The 14161-nt window shown below is 43.2% G+C and overlaps 1 long non-coding RNA gene across 1 annotated transcript; it reads left to right on the top strand.

Annotated features, from left to right (window-relative positions):
- Window positions 1-11269: 11269 nt before the first annotated feature.
- Window positions 11270-13326, top strand: LOC116420266. Its single transcript, XR_004230567.1, has 4 exons — window positions 11270-11417; window positions 11502-11533; window positions 12193-12225; window positions 12801-13326. It is a non-coding gene; the product is annotated as an uncharacterized LOC116420266 (long non-coding RNA).
- Window positions 13327-14161: the final 835 nt, after the last annotated feature.

Here is a 14161-nt window from a genome sequence, read left to right as displayed (position 1 = left end):
GGCCCAGAAGTGGAAGGAATCCCAGAGTTCAGCTTGTCCACACAGCTTTCCCAACATCTCCCTTTAGTAAGTGGCAGGGCTTTGAAATGTCTCCTGGTCTTTCGCACTCCAAACCCAGCATCCTTTCCGCACTTCTCATTGCTTTTTGATTTACTTTTGATTCCATTTGGAGAGATGGATTCCTCCGCTCTGATTAGTCAACTTGCCCCAAGATTTAAATCTGCAATGGTACTCTTTGGATTCTGCTAACTGGGGTAGAGGTTGGGCTAGGGAAGGATTATTGCGGGGCAGAGATATTTGCATTTCCTAAATTAGGCACAATGTTGTCCTAACTTCTTGAAGATATTGACTAGCAACTTCTTTAGCTGACTCAGTGGATAGGACTCTGGCTTTGGGATGTAGGATGATCTGGATTCAAGCATTACTTCCGACACAAACTGCCCACACTACCAAGGGCAGGCCCTTAACCCTTCAGGAACCTAGGCAATGTTTAAAGTTATACATTTAGGAAGGTTTTTTTTTTCCCTTCACAACAATCTTACTGAATTAAGGGAACCTGCTCTTATCTGAACAGGGTTTTGTGATTAAGCAAATGTTCTAATCCATGGTATTACCAGAGATGCTTGATTAATCTCTCTAAAGATTGCTTTCATATTACACCACTCTGTGTTCAAACTCTTAACACTTGTTCTCATTCGCCTTTGGGATAAACAAAACTCAAACCCCTTAATCTTCCATTCAAGGCCCTCTATCATCTGAGAATCCAACTATTCAGTTTATGGCCAAGTTTACTCCCAACCATAAACTTTCTCTTTTATCTGATTCTGTCTTCACAATTCGTAGGAGCAAGAGGTTCTGATTCTCCCCTTTTGTGCATAGAATGACACTGACTGTATTCTCTTCCAAGAATAGAGGAGACAGTCAACTCATTTCCTACCTGTAGCTTAGTCTCACCTCAACTATGACTGGGAGAGAGGAAATAAATAATTAAGTAGGCCAGAGGTTCTCAATCTTTTTGGTGTCATGGAACCCTCTGACAGTCTGATATAGATTGGAGCCGTTCTCCGGATTATGTTTTTGAATAATTTAAGAGAATGCTAAATTTCAGTTAGAGATTAGTGAAAGTAAAGATGTAATCTTCCCCCCCCCGCCGAAAATTTATCCATGTACCTCTTGGGGATAGCGGTGGCTGGACTCTAGTAAAAAATCTCTGAACTAGATGTGATGCAGCTATTGACAGAGGAATAAAGATGTGTTCACACCACACATGCACTTTCCCCCCATTCCATGGGCCGCACCAGGGCAGAGAAGCCAGATGGGATAATCGCCCCCACCAGACTCCTTGCTTACCAAGCCAGCCAGAGTACCAGCATGCTTGCCACCTGCTGAGCCCCTTTACTCAAAGGAAAAGTTAAGGAAGGGAGATGAGCATCTCTGGGAGTCATTCTGGGCAGTCTTTTGCTTGGTTCCTAAGCCATGCAGTAGCTTTGCAAAGAGTTTTCTCCCCTTTCTGTAGTTTTCTCATAGAAAAGCTTTCTATCTACAGCAATCATCACATGTATTCAAATTTCAAATCCATCACAGTGCATAAGAGTAAGGGATTGCCCCAGAGCAATAAATTAATTTACAAAGTAAGAGTTAGCTTAGAAGCATTTCTCCCCCACATTCATGCCTCTTTTCAGGATTCAATATTTTGACAATAGAAATGGGAGGGGGCCTGAAAACCATATTAGAAGTAATAGGGGAAAAAAATTAGTACAAAATTCTGAAAAACTATTCTTCTAACTTCCCTGCCACCATTCTTTATTATTATTCTCATCATTACTGTTGTTGTTATTCCTTGCTTTTCTTTACAACACTCATATGGAGAGTGAACCTACTTATTTCCAATTCGGGGTAGCCATAGATAAGGGCATGAGACAATGGCAACTTTCTTTCAGGCAGGGTCCTGTAACCTTGAGTATGTGACCTATTACAAATAATTCAAATTTCTTCAGCCTTTCTATCACAAATAACAAATTTCTATAGCATCTCATAAAGTGCTGTTCTCATGATCTCCCTAGGTGCCCTTGGGTTGAAGTTAATGGTGTTCAGTGTTTGAGGCTTAAGTGGTAAATTTTTTTAGAAACAGACAATCCCAACACCAGCTCTCCATTCACTGTCTGACAAACCAGCTTCTCTCCTACTCTTCCCTCTCCATCTAGCACTCTGAAACTTCTCTTTCACTTTTCCTCTTTTTTTCTAACACTTCTCTTAACCCTTTGTGCTAACCAAAAACGCCAGATGAAAAGCATAGGGGAGGAGGGAATTTCCTTATGTTGGATCCTGCAAAAGTCTATTTGCTTTTAGAACTGACTTTAGGTCCTGTTCTTAAATCTAGCCCTCTTTCTGAAGAAAAAGAAATGGAAGGGAAAAAAAGGCAGTTTTCAACATCCAAAGAAATTCCAATCATTTTGTCTCAGAGTAATTACTAAAATGCAAATACACAGGAAGGAAAGAAACAAGAGGGTTCCTGATACACAAATGTCAGCATCTGCCCCCAAAATATTTGTGTTTTCTCTCTTGACTTTTTGCTCTTTTCCCTATTTTCAACAAAGTATGATCATAATTTGAAAAATACTCGACTGCACCTTTGTCTTAAATACCAATAAAATGAATGCAGCTTCAAAATACATTAAATGATTTTCCTTACTCCTTCCCCCTTGAAATGATCCCTTCTCATTCCTGCCCTACCCCAAATCTTCCCTTCCCTTCTGTACTTCCTTTCTCCCCCATCTAAAATTTCCTCTTTTTTCTATTCCCATTCTCCTCTTCCCTTCTTTTTCTTCTTTTCCTTCCACCAATTTGCTGTACTCTTTCTCCTCTGGGATGAAATCTTCCCTTGTTTCTCTTTGTCTTTCCTCTTCTTTTCCCCATCTCCTCCCAAATGAAAATTCCCCTTTCCTTCCTTCTCTCACCCCTATGAAATCTTCCCTACTCTACCTTCTCTCCCTCCACAAATCTCCCCTTCCCTTTCTTTTCCATTTACCCCCAACTCTGCACCCTTCAGCAAACTCATCCTTGCCAGGAGCATTTTCCCTTTACAAAGCAAGATCCTAAAACTGACGTAATATATAACCTTGGCAGACACTTTGGCTTTTCCAGAGCCTCTTTAGTGGTTCTCACTGTTGTTCTTTAATTTTAATATAAATGGTGCAACTAACTGACCATATGTGCAAAAGCCTCCCAAGGTATAATTACATTTCAAATGTTGACATTGATATTTGACATGCCAATCTCTCTCTCTCTTTTTTTAATTAGAGCTCACAAAGGCCTTCAGATGAACCTGGCAAGAGGACAAAAAGGAGATGGAAAAATGGAACAGTTTTGTCCACGTTTCTAGAACAGTCTATTTCATTTGAATCACCATATTTGGACCCTAAAACCTCTATCCTGATGTAAAGCATAAAGAAGGGGAAATAGAACTTGAGAGGACAAGGCTGAGAAGAGTAACTAGATCAAATCAAATATACACCAAGAAAAATCAGTGCCAGAGGTGACAAAATCTTGAAGGTTTTGACTCATTGTACACAATATCTCAAAGAAGTATGAGGTACCAAAATAATTTTGTAAAATCCCAGGTGATAGCAATATTTCAAAAAGGAAAATGAGAGAACATCTTTTAATTACCAATGCATAACTCTAGTTTCTTGTCTTTATAAAATCTTTGTAGGGAAAATCTATATGTATATCAAGAGAACAACCAAACTTTCACAAATGATTATCCATTGCAGATCACAGATTTATAATCATGTAACTAAGAGAAAGATCCTACTATGTTTAATGTTTGTTGATGGAAAAAAAAAAACTATTCTATTTAGTAAAGTAAAACATACCCTTAAAATCTCTCAGGAGACTTTTATGGACATAGTAAGGCCATACAGAGATCCTTGAAAAATGAAATCTCTGAGATAACTCTATTAATCCTTTAGTTATTACATGCCACTGTCATATAGGATATCCAATGTAAGGTGCAAATGCGAGAAGGATAGTGAGGTTTTCAGATAAGGTCTCCTCAACAGTATTCATCATTATTCAGAAGAGGTAGGCCTAAAAATCCATAAAGTAAAAACTAAATGTCTTTAAAATATTTGTTTCCAGATAATGACTTGCATGGTCAGTTAGATGGCCAGTCTGTTGAGTTAATACATACACACAGCTTGTACAGATATGGCAGATAGAGACTTAATGAGAGGAAGAGAACATACTGGATTGCTTCTGTGAAATTGTGCAATGATTTTAATCATCCCATGCTTCACCCCATGCAAAACCCTATATTTTAATACAAATGCTCTCCCCCTAATATTACATAGTGGCAAATCTTGGAATGACACATGTTCCAAGGAATCAAACCTACAGATGTACCAAAGGGCAATGGCAAAACACATGGTAGATGCAAATGATTACATGTTTCCAATGATGATCTATAATCAAGAGGTGGATGGATATTCTTTAAGAAATGTATGGCTGAACCATTCTGGAGAGCAATTTGGAACTCTATGCTCAAAAAGTTATCAAACCTTTGATCCAGCAGTGTTACTACTGGGCTTATATCCCAAAGAGATCTTAAAGAAGGGAAAGAGACCCACATATGCAAAAATGTTTGTAGCACCCTTTTTTGTAGTGGCTAGAAACTGGAAAATGAATGGATGCCCATCAATTAGAGAATGGTGGGGTAAATTGTGGTGAATGTTATGGAATATTATTGTTCTGTAAGAAATGACCAGCAGGATGATTTCAGAGAGGCCTGGAGAGACTTACAGGAACTGATGCTGAGTGAAATGAGCAGAACCAGGAGATCATTATACATGGCAACAAGATTATACGATCATCAACTCTGATGGATGTGGCTCTCTTCAACAATGAGATGATTCAAACCAATTCCAATTGTTCAGTAATGAAGAGAACCAGCTACACCCAGAGAGAGAACTATAGGAAATGAGGATGGAACCACAACACAGCATTTTCACTCTTTCTGTTACTGTTTGCTTGAATTTTTGTTTTCCTTCTCCAGTTTTGTTTCTTTCTTTCTAGATCTGATTTTTCTTGTGCAGCAAGATAACTGTATAAATATGTATACATATATTGGATTTAACATATACTTTAACATATTTAACATGTATTGTTCTACCTGCCATCTAGGGGAGGGGCTGGGGGGGAAGAGGGGAAAAGTTGGAACACAAAGTTTTGCAAGGGTCAATGTTGAAAAATTACCCATGCATATGTTTTGTAAATAAAAGGCTATAATAATAATAATAATAATAAAAGAAATGTATGGCTGGAAAAGAATGTAGCCAGCCACCCAGCAAGTGAGAAGGATTACAGATAGTGCAAGTGTTCCACTGGTATCCACAGAACATAAAGAGATCTAGAAGAGGGCCTAGAGCCTTGAGTGGTGTTGACTGGATCCTCTGGGAAAGATTTATGGAAGAATATGAATAAGAATGAAACAAGATGAAGTGGCATGGATGTAATTTAGTCTTCATCAATGGAGGGAAAACCCAAATCAATGAGATCACAGATCCACTGGATAGTTCAAGAAAGATCCTAGAAATCCATATGTACTATTCTTAACCACAAAATGTCAAAGTCATATGACTCAGACTTACTGGCCAATATATCTTAACTCTATTCTTTGTTAGTCTACCAGAAAAGATACATTTTCCCCCCTTTATGATCATTAAATTAAATATTAGTTTCTTTCTTCACATTTTGTGAAAAAAAGTAGCAAGTGGGTTTTCTTTTATCTGTCTAACACTAGGTTTAAGAAAGTTCTTTCTTTACAACAATCCTGTGATATAGGTAGTATGGAGATTACATTTTCAGTTTTATAGACAATAAAAATAAGGCTTAATGACATGAAGTGACTTCACCAAACTCCTAGTACTGGTAAAAGACAGAGGCAAGGAAGCAGATGAGCCAGGCACTGAGCCCCAAATGTACCTCTCTAAGTACAGGACTCTGCTCATGCTCCTACACCAAGCTGACCAAATCAAGTCACCAGCCAAGGATGAGGATTAGTTAATCACCTTTTTTTTTTTCCGAGTGAGGAAGGATTTATAGTATAACAACTCCCTGGACTAAAAAGAAATGGTTGTTGGCTCATGAGTATTGAAAGATTTGGGGACATACACATTCTTTATTATGGACATCTTATTATTAGCAGAGCAAAAAGAACCAATTGTTTTTGTCATCTGAGAAAGTCCTTGGTTTAATAGGCAAAAATCCAGGAATGATTAAGAAAATAATAGTGCACACTCAATAAGGAAAACATGATTTGTTTAAGAAATCCCACCAAAATTTGTGGTAGTGACTTTGTTTCTTTCAGAAGGAAAAAGAAACCTCTAAATCAAAAGCAGCAGTCATCGATGACTTACTAAGCTCTTCTTTAACAGAGGAAAAAACTAATAATTCATACTGCTTTTTCCTGGTGAGGTTGTTTTTTTTTGTGGGGTGGGGGCAAGAGAAAACTGCTGAGATTTTAAATGATTTTCATGAAACCTTAAAGTTTTACAAATAACCAACATCAGCTTAACTTATTTCATGAAATAAAACCAAACCTAAAGAGACCTATACGAGCGAGCTCCCTTTAGACATAGAAAGGCAGCACACAAAGCATTATTGTATAATTGCAACTTATTAACTATTGCTTCAGTCTTAAAAAAAAACACACACAAAACCCTTGACATAATTAAAAGCTGTATTTTCACAACATAATTCTTGTTTTCTTTCTGTTACATTATGTAATTCTACCTTGTTTTTATCTTTGCAAAGATTTCTGAATATTTACAACCTAAATCTTGCCTCTTTTACTCAAATTATGTACAGAAAATAGTCAGGGAAAGGACTCCTTTGCAAGGAAAGTTAAAAATCAAGAAAGTGTAAATGCTGAAATTTTAGTGTCTATTTAAAAGACAAGATTCAGAGCAACCTAATCTCCCTGTGGCTCTTGTGAGCCTTTCCAAGGATCCATTTCCACTTGTTTCACACAAAACTCTTCCATCTCCTACTTCCACCCACCCACCAATACTGCCCCCAAATAACAAGTAACTTAAATATCAGCTAACTTCATGCTTGGAACATTTCATCTATCCCAATTTAGTTCTTTGTCATCAGTTCCGTCTGCCCTTTCCCCATAGTACCTGAGGTCTTTTTGACCTCTCTTTGGCTGACCTCTCCCTACTTCCTAACTGTCGCCAGTGCTTGTTATTAATTAAAATCCTTTGCTTTTTGCATTTTCCATGGAAGAAAATGGGGGCACCTAGATATGGTCTTCCCCCTCCCCCCGCCCCCACTCCCCCATCTCCCCTTGGAAATAGTGTAAAAGAAATGTTTTCAGGAATGGTCCTGGGTGATTCTGGTAACAACGTTAACAAAGAATTGTCTAGTTCCAGATGCCTTTTAAGTGCTCGATTTAGAATTCATATAGATAGATGTCAGTCACTTTCAGTACTAATACCTATGTATAAAAACTTGTCTTTTTCATAGTCCAAATAGCCTTTCCCTCCTAAAAAGCCGAAGCAAGGTAAATTTTGCCTCCTGCTGTGTTTTGTCAAGTTTAGCAGGGGGCCCACCCGACTGCAGGAGCAGAGTTCAACTCAAAAGTCTGCAGATACTCTCCCCCCCCCCTTCCTTCTAGCATAATAAATCTCGAAAAATCCTTGAGCCATTCTATTGGAAAAATATTTGAAGGTTGTCCACTTGAGTAAATACTTCAACTTGCTTTCCTTCACCTTTCCCTGTTGCTATTACCCTAAAAGAATCCCTCAATATCCAACTGGCTCTCCAATTTGCTGATGTAGCCAAAGGGGTTTAATAAAGAAGAATTTCATTTGTCTTGAGATGAAAATTCACAATTCCCGATCCTTCTTAATAGGATTCCCTCTACCCTTCTGTTAATTGAGGGTGGGAGAAATGAATATGCGTGCATAAATACAGGTGGATTAACAATAAAATTGATTCATAAAGCACCAATAATACATTACACAAAGTCTTTCGCCCCTCAGGATATCACACAGTAAGCTTGACAAATTATCTAGCGACAGGACACCGTGGGCTTATTCTAGTCAGAGCCGACGCCCAGAAAAATTGCGACGGGGGGGGGCAAGACTCGATTGAAAAAAAAAAAAAAGGCTTCGGCCACTTCAACCCCTAAAGGTTATTGTAGTAAGAAGGCCCTCACCCCCCCCCCCCCCCCCCGGAGAAGTTAGAGATGTGAAACACTTAAAAAAAATTTTTTTAAGGATTGCAAATTAAAAAAAAACATTTTTTTTTTTTTAAAAAAAGACTGCTTCTCCCCTTTAGTTCTTTCTATTTTCACAGGCTGAAAAAAATCTCTTTCGGAAAGGAGCGGTGACTCTGAGGGGAAAGCTGGCATTGGCAGCATTGAACAGACTGGGGTCAATTTAATCTCCTTTGCAATGTAGCTTTGAGTGTCACCTCATCGTCTAAAACTGTTTTTACCAGCCCACCTGCATGTTAATGCTACACACAAAGATGCATTTTCCCGTAGCCTAAGAAACTAATGCTTTAGAGATCGCATTTTCTTCTTGCATTAAAATTTTTCCCAAATAAACGCTCAATCCCCGGTACTTTGCTTTGCCACCTGCTTTATTTCCCCTCTTTCTCTTCTACCAAACGTTTTCCGGACCTTGCCGGCACCGACGGCGCTAACCCGACGGCTCTTTCAAATCCTGAGCCCTGTGTCAATTTCCCCGGTAAGACAAAAAAAAAAAAAAGAAAAAAAAAAAAACTGGTCACCCCCCAAATAACTTCTGCCCTTCTATGAATTCTCCTAGAAAAGCGGGGAGAAGAGAATGAGGTCTCACGGGCTCATTTTGGGGGGCCCTTCCCCAACATCGTGCAAAAGAGGGTGACGGCAATGCCAGGTTCGGACACGGCCGCTTTGCAAGGACTGCATAGACGCGCGTTTGAGGCGAAGCCCCTTGCACTGGTGAGTGCAAGAAGCCCGTTTGCAACGTCGCGGACCCTAGACTCTTCCAAAGAGCCCGGGGTCAGAAAGTGGGCTTGGAGCGCGGCTTCTGCAGCTGCTCCTGATGCTCGGGAAAGCGACGCGTGCCCGCCGAGCCCCGTCTTTGTCCTGAGCCCCCTAAGCCCAGCTGCTGTAGGAGAGGCGACCGTCAGTCGGAGGGCTACCCCACCGCTTCGGAGAGTGAGGGAACAAAGTAAATATTCCCTCAGCGCCCGCGCGCTACGTTTGCATCCCCGGCTCCGCCACTGTGGGAGCCTTCTCTCCTCAGCCCCTCGGCCCGAGTCTTGCACACAAGGGTCCCTCTGCAAGGCTGTTGTATTGGGGTCCCCGCCGCGCACCCACACCCCAGCTCCGCACTGCGCCCTCCGCCTCCGCCAGCTCAGACCCCGGGCCGCTCGCGCGCAACTCTTCGCGCATTGCCGAACCCGCCCGCCGGCAGCGGGTACGAGCTGAGGGGGCGAAAGCCCCGCTGAGGGGGCCGCAGCCCCGCACCATTATTAAGCCATTTTCCCTGGCTTCCTGGGAGCGCGGGATGCCCTTCTCCCCTCTCCCGAGCCTTTCTGGAAGCGAGTCGCTCGGGGTAGCTAGAGACGACCGATTCAAGTTGGCCGGGCCGGCGCCACTGAAAGCTCTCGTTTTCTCGGGGGCAGTGGGCAACAACATGGCGCCCTGCCCTGAGCCTCGGGCTCCCAGCTACAGGAAGCGTGCCGGGGCCCTAACCCAGGACCGCGGGCGTCCAGAACCAAGGGCTGTCTGTCTATACGGGTCTTTGGCTGGAGCTCGCTGGTTATTTGGGATGTGGGGAGTGTTCTTCCCCTTGCCAACGTGCCGGCTCGCCGGCCCAAGCCGCCCACCGCAGAACAGCCTTCCCGCCCGCCTGCTCCGAGGTGTCGGGCATAGGCTGGGGTGCAGGGGGCGTTGGCGCTCGCCCGTCTGAGCCGGCGGCGCCACTCGCTCGGCAACCCGCCGCCGGACTCATCCCTCTCGCTCCTTCCTGGGTCCCGGGCCGGCCCGCCGCCCCTTCCCTTGTGCCCACTCTGGCTCATAGCCTCTCCCTCGCCCCGGGCCCTGCCACTCGGAGGGGATGAGCCAGCGCTTTCGCCCGGAGCGCACTCAGCCCGTTCGCGGAGTGTTGCGAACTCTTGCAGCTAAGTCCCAGAAACCTTTGCAAAAAAAAAATTAAGGGGTGAAATTTAAAGTTTCTTAGGTTTCGGTTCTATTTACGATTGAGGAGAGAGATGAGGAAAGTGTTGTGTTACTGTCGTTGTTTCTAAATAATTATTTGCAAAGATTTTTTGCCGTCCCCCAGCCCCATTTCCCGGCCTCCAATTGCTCTGATTGCACCGGACAGGAAAAAAAAAAATATTGGAAAAAAAAAGAAATCTCCCCTGCCTCCCCAAAGTCACAAAAGCAACCAGGGAGCTCCTTTTCAAGTGCTTTCAAAATAAAGACGACGAGAAAACACCAAGGATGGAACAGAAGGGTGGCGTGGAAAGAGAATACAGAATCAGGGCAGGGAGGGGGAAAGAAAAGAAAGACAGAAATCTCAACACCGGGGGGCTCACAGCTTTGCCCGGGTGAAGGGCATGCAGTTTGTGAGGACCTGGTGGGGAAAGGAGAAAAAAACCAAAATAAAACCGTAAACCCTTGGACAAAAAAAAAACGGGGGGGGGGGGAAGGAACAAATTTGTACAAAGACAACTATGAATTGGGGAGGGGGTACTGCCATTCTCTCATCCCAGCCCTCCCTATTTCTCATCCGAATTAAACATTTCAATAATACCGTTTTGGGGGGACTAAAGAGACAAGAAAATCTTTGGGGAGTGAAAGTTTTACCAGAATGCGATAGTTGAAGGGATCATGTCATAAAAGGAAAAGGAAAGAAATTATGGTATGGAATTGGAGGGGGGGGCAGTTCACATGAAAATTAATATCCAAAATTCTGTAACAGAGTAAGTTGCTTTGGGGGGGGGGACAAAACGTGATTTCTGGGGGTCTAACTGGGAGAAAAAATGTGGGGGTGGAAAGGAATTGGTGCCACTTGAGTATTGATCCCTTGTCTATTGTATCAGCCAATGAAGCAGATGCCAAAAATGACAAGAAAGCCCTGGAAACTTGAGCGGGGGTGGGGGGAGGAAGCCTCCTGAGCCAAGGGGTGGTGCCTTTGGAAGCCATTCAAACCCTTAAAAGGTTGCCAGGATTCTGGGAGGGAAGGGGTTACCTCAAAGATATAAAAGCCGAGCAGGCGAGAGGCTGAGTTGCAGAGGAGTGGAAGGGAACCCACTAGAACAACCTCTGCCACCTCCGAGCCTGCTCAGCCAGCCTCTCTCTGCCCACCGAGCAGCGACCGCGAACCAAAGACACTCCGGACTTCGAAGTCAGCGATGTAAGTCTAAGGAAACCTGTGAGTTCGGACTGAGCATTTCAGTGATTTTTAAAAAACTAACCAATGCTTCTTTCTGTCTTTCAGAGCAATTTGCCATCCGAGGAGCAAGAAACAAGGTAAAATGGATTTTTTTTTTTTTTTTTTTTTTTTGCTTTTGAAAAGAGCACGTTTTCCTTTGAAATGTAGTGAATAATAGTTTTCTCTTTACTGAATTATAAAGTTTCTTTCCACATAGCAGGGAGATCACAGAGAAAATTCGGTAAGAATTGGGAAATCGCAACTTAATGGTTTTTAAAATACTGACAACCTCTGTTCCAGTAAAATCCAATTGCTAGAACTCGGTAGTATTTGGCTGACTATGTATCTTGTTTCGGAGTTTGTGATTTTAGCATAGATTTGGTGCCATCACTCTTTAGGGATTTTCTGATGTAAAAAGCTTGTTAAAATCTGCTTTATAACGTGATGTGTCAGCAAGTCACCAGGTGTAAGGTTTGAGCAGGGTAATTTGTCCGAGGTGGCAGTTGAACTTGGGAACGAAATGCTGTAGTTGAACGTGGCAGTTTTTCCACTAGTGGGTATCTAAATTGTAGTTTCACCCTAGGGTCGCTCTAAATCTGGAAAAGTCTGCAGATTTGGAAACGAGTCCACGTTGATTTCTTTCTAGCCTAGGTTAGCCACTTTTCTATAAAGTACTTTTTTTAAAATGAGTCTTAGATTTGTTTTCCACACACTGTACAGATCAAATTTGCCAAGATTCAACTTTCCCTTTATGTAGCTCATCGTGACCTGGAAGAAGTTTCCCAACTAGGTAAGTATTGGTAATGTTAAAAACACGAAGAGCAGACAGGATTTCCAAGAGTACTCCACTTTTAGAAAATCTGAGTTGAAAATTAACTGGCAGCTAGTAGTTACACATAAGTTAAGAGTTAAAAGAGAAAAGGACCTTCTGCCTGAGTCCCTCTCCTCTCCCCCGCCCATCCCAGTCCTAAGGACTGGAATTTCTCCATCCCTTCCTTGCCCCTAATTGGGAGGAGTTGCCTTCAGAGTTGCCCCGCCCCTGAATCCTTCTCACCAGCCTCCGAATCTTCCTAAGGAAGGGAGATGGGATTGGGGCTGGCATCTGGCCCATTGCCATCACATACTGCTCCTTCCCCTTAGTCAACCCACAGATTATCCATCACACCCTTATCCTCATCCCTCCCCTGGCCGCAGGGATCCGTGCCAAACCCCCCCCCCTTCCCCCCCCCCCCCCCCCCCGCCACCTGCGGGCCCCCACTGCTCTCGCCCCAACACCGTAAGGCCCTTAAGACTTTTAGCTCTCTGCCCTTTTCCAGAGAGAAGCTTTTCCTCGAGTCTCAGCTGTTTCTACTACGTTTCTTACAGATTTCCGAGATGGTTTTGGCGAGAAAGAGTAATGTATGCTCATGTACTATTTCTTCAACTTAGCCTTTCCTTAGGAGCCCTCCAACTCCCCGAGAATCCTTTAGGAGAAATAGCAGCACGCCATGGTTTGTAGAGATAAGGTGATGCAAACCATCGTGGGCTGTTACATTTTCCTAAAGGGCATGTCAATCAAGCCGGAGGGCCCCGCCCGGCCCCGCTCCGCACTCGGCCCCGCGCGGCAGCTGGCTTGGCGGCTTTGGGAAGCTGGCTCGAGGCTCGAAGGTCTCGAGCGACCCTCCGCTCAGCTGTGCCCTAGCAGCACGTCAAAACTGGAGTCATCTACCTAAATCCTCCAGTATTGCCTTGCTGCTTGAGTGAAGTAGGAGCCTAATTCATTTCTCTACCCAGAAGACCCCAAGCCGGCGACCTCAAGAAGTCCAAGCAAGCTTAAGAACGCAAGACATCCTGGGCTCTCGAGGAGCCTGGGAATGAATGTATTTGTGTGCCACCCCCAATAAATGTTCTCCCCTTTTTGAGATTCTGTGTGTGTGGTTTTTTTTTTCCTCTCGGACTCTTTCCCCACCCCATTTAACATGAAAATAAAGGACCAAGTTCCTGTCCAATATTTAGAAAAAAAAAATGGGGGGGGGGGGGAGGATTAAATCTGTTTGGGAGGGGCCATCTTCCATAAAGAAAGCAAACCTATCTTTCCCCATCCACCCCCCCCCAAAAGGGATGAACCAAGGAACTGGTTCCAAATCACCTGTCTGTCAGTTTGGGGGGGAGGGGGATGATCCTGACTGATGGCCCCCTCCCTGACTCTAAACTTCCCTATGGAACAAATGAAAAAATCCTCTGGGGGTCCCTGGTGGCTGAGGAGATGGGGGCTGGGAGAGTACTAATGGGAAGGTGCAGAAGAGGAGCAGTTAGCTCTCTGGTCCATGCCTTTCACTCCAGGGAGACCAGCCAGGATCTAGATAGGGAAGTGGTAGAAAGGGGGCTAGAGGCCCTTGGCACCCACAAAAGGACAGAGGGCAGGAAGGAGGCAGTAGTGCCTCAGGCTGAATATTAATAAAAAGGTGGACATTACATTGAATTCCCAATCCCTATATTTATGCCCACCTGCATTTTTGATTTCCTTCACAAGCTAATTGTACAATATTTCAGAGTCTGATTCTTTTTATACAGCAAAATAACGTTTTGGTCATGTATACTTATTGTGTATCTAATTTATATTTTAATGTATTTAACATCTACTGGTCATCCTGCCATCTAGGGGAGGGGGTGGGGGGTAAGAGGTGAAAAATTGGAACAAGAGGTTTGGCAATTGTTAACGCTGTAAAGTTATCCATGCATATAAC

Source organism: Sarcophilus harrisii, chromosome X, assembly GCF_902635505.1.
Source record: "Sarcophilus harrisii chromosome X, mSarHar1.11, whole genome shotgun sequence".
NCBI lineage: Eukaryota > Metazoa > Chordata > Mammalia > Dasyuromorphia > Dasyuridae > Sarcophilus > Sarcophilus harrisii.
Note: the sequence above shows the minus strand (reverse complement) of the source record. Positions and strands in the feature narration are given on the sequence as shown.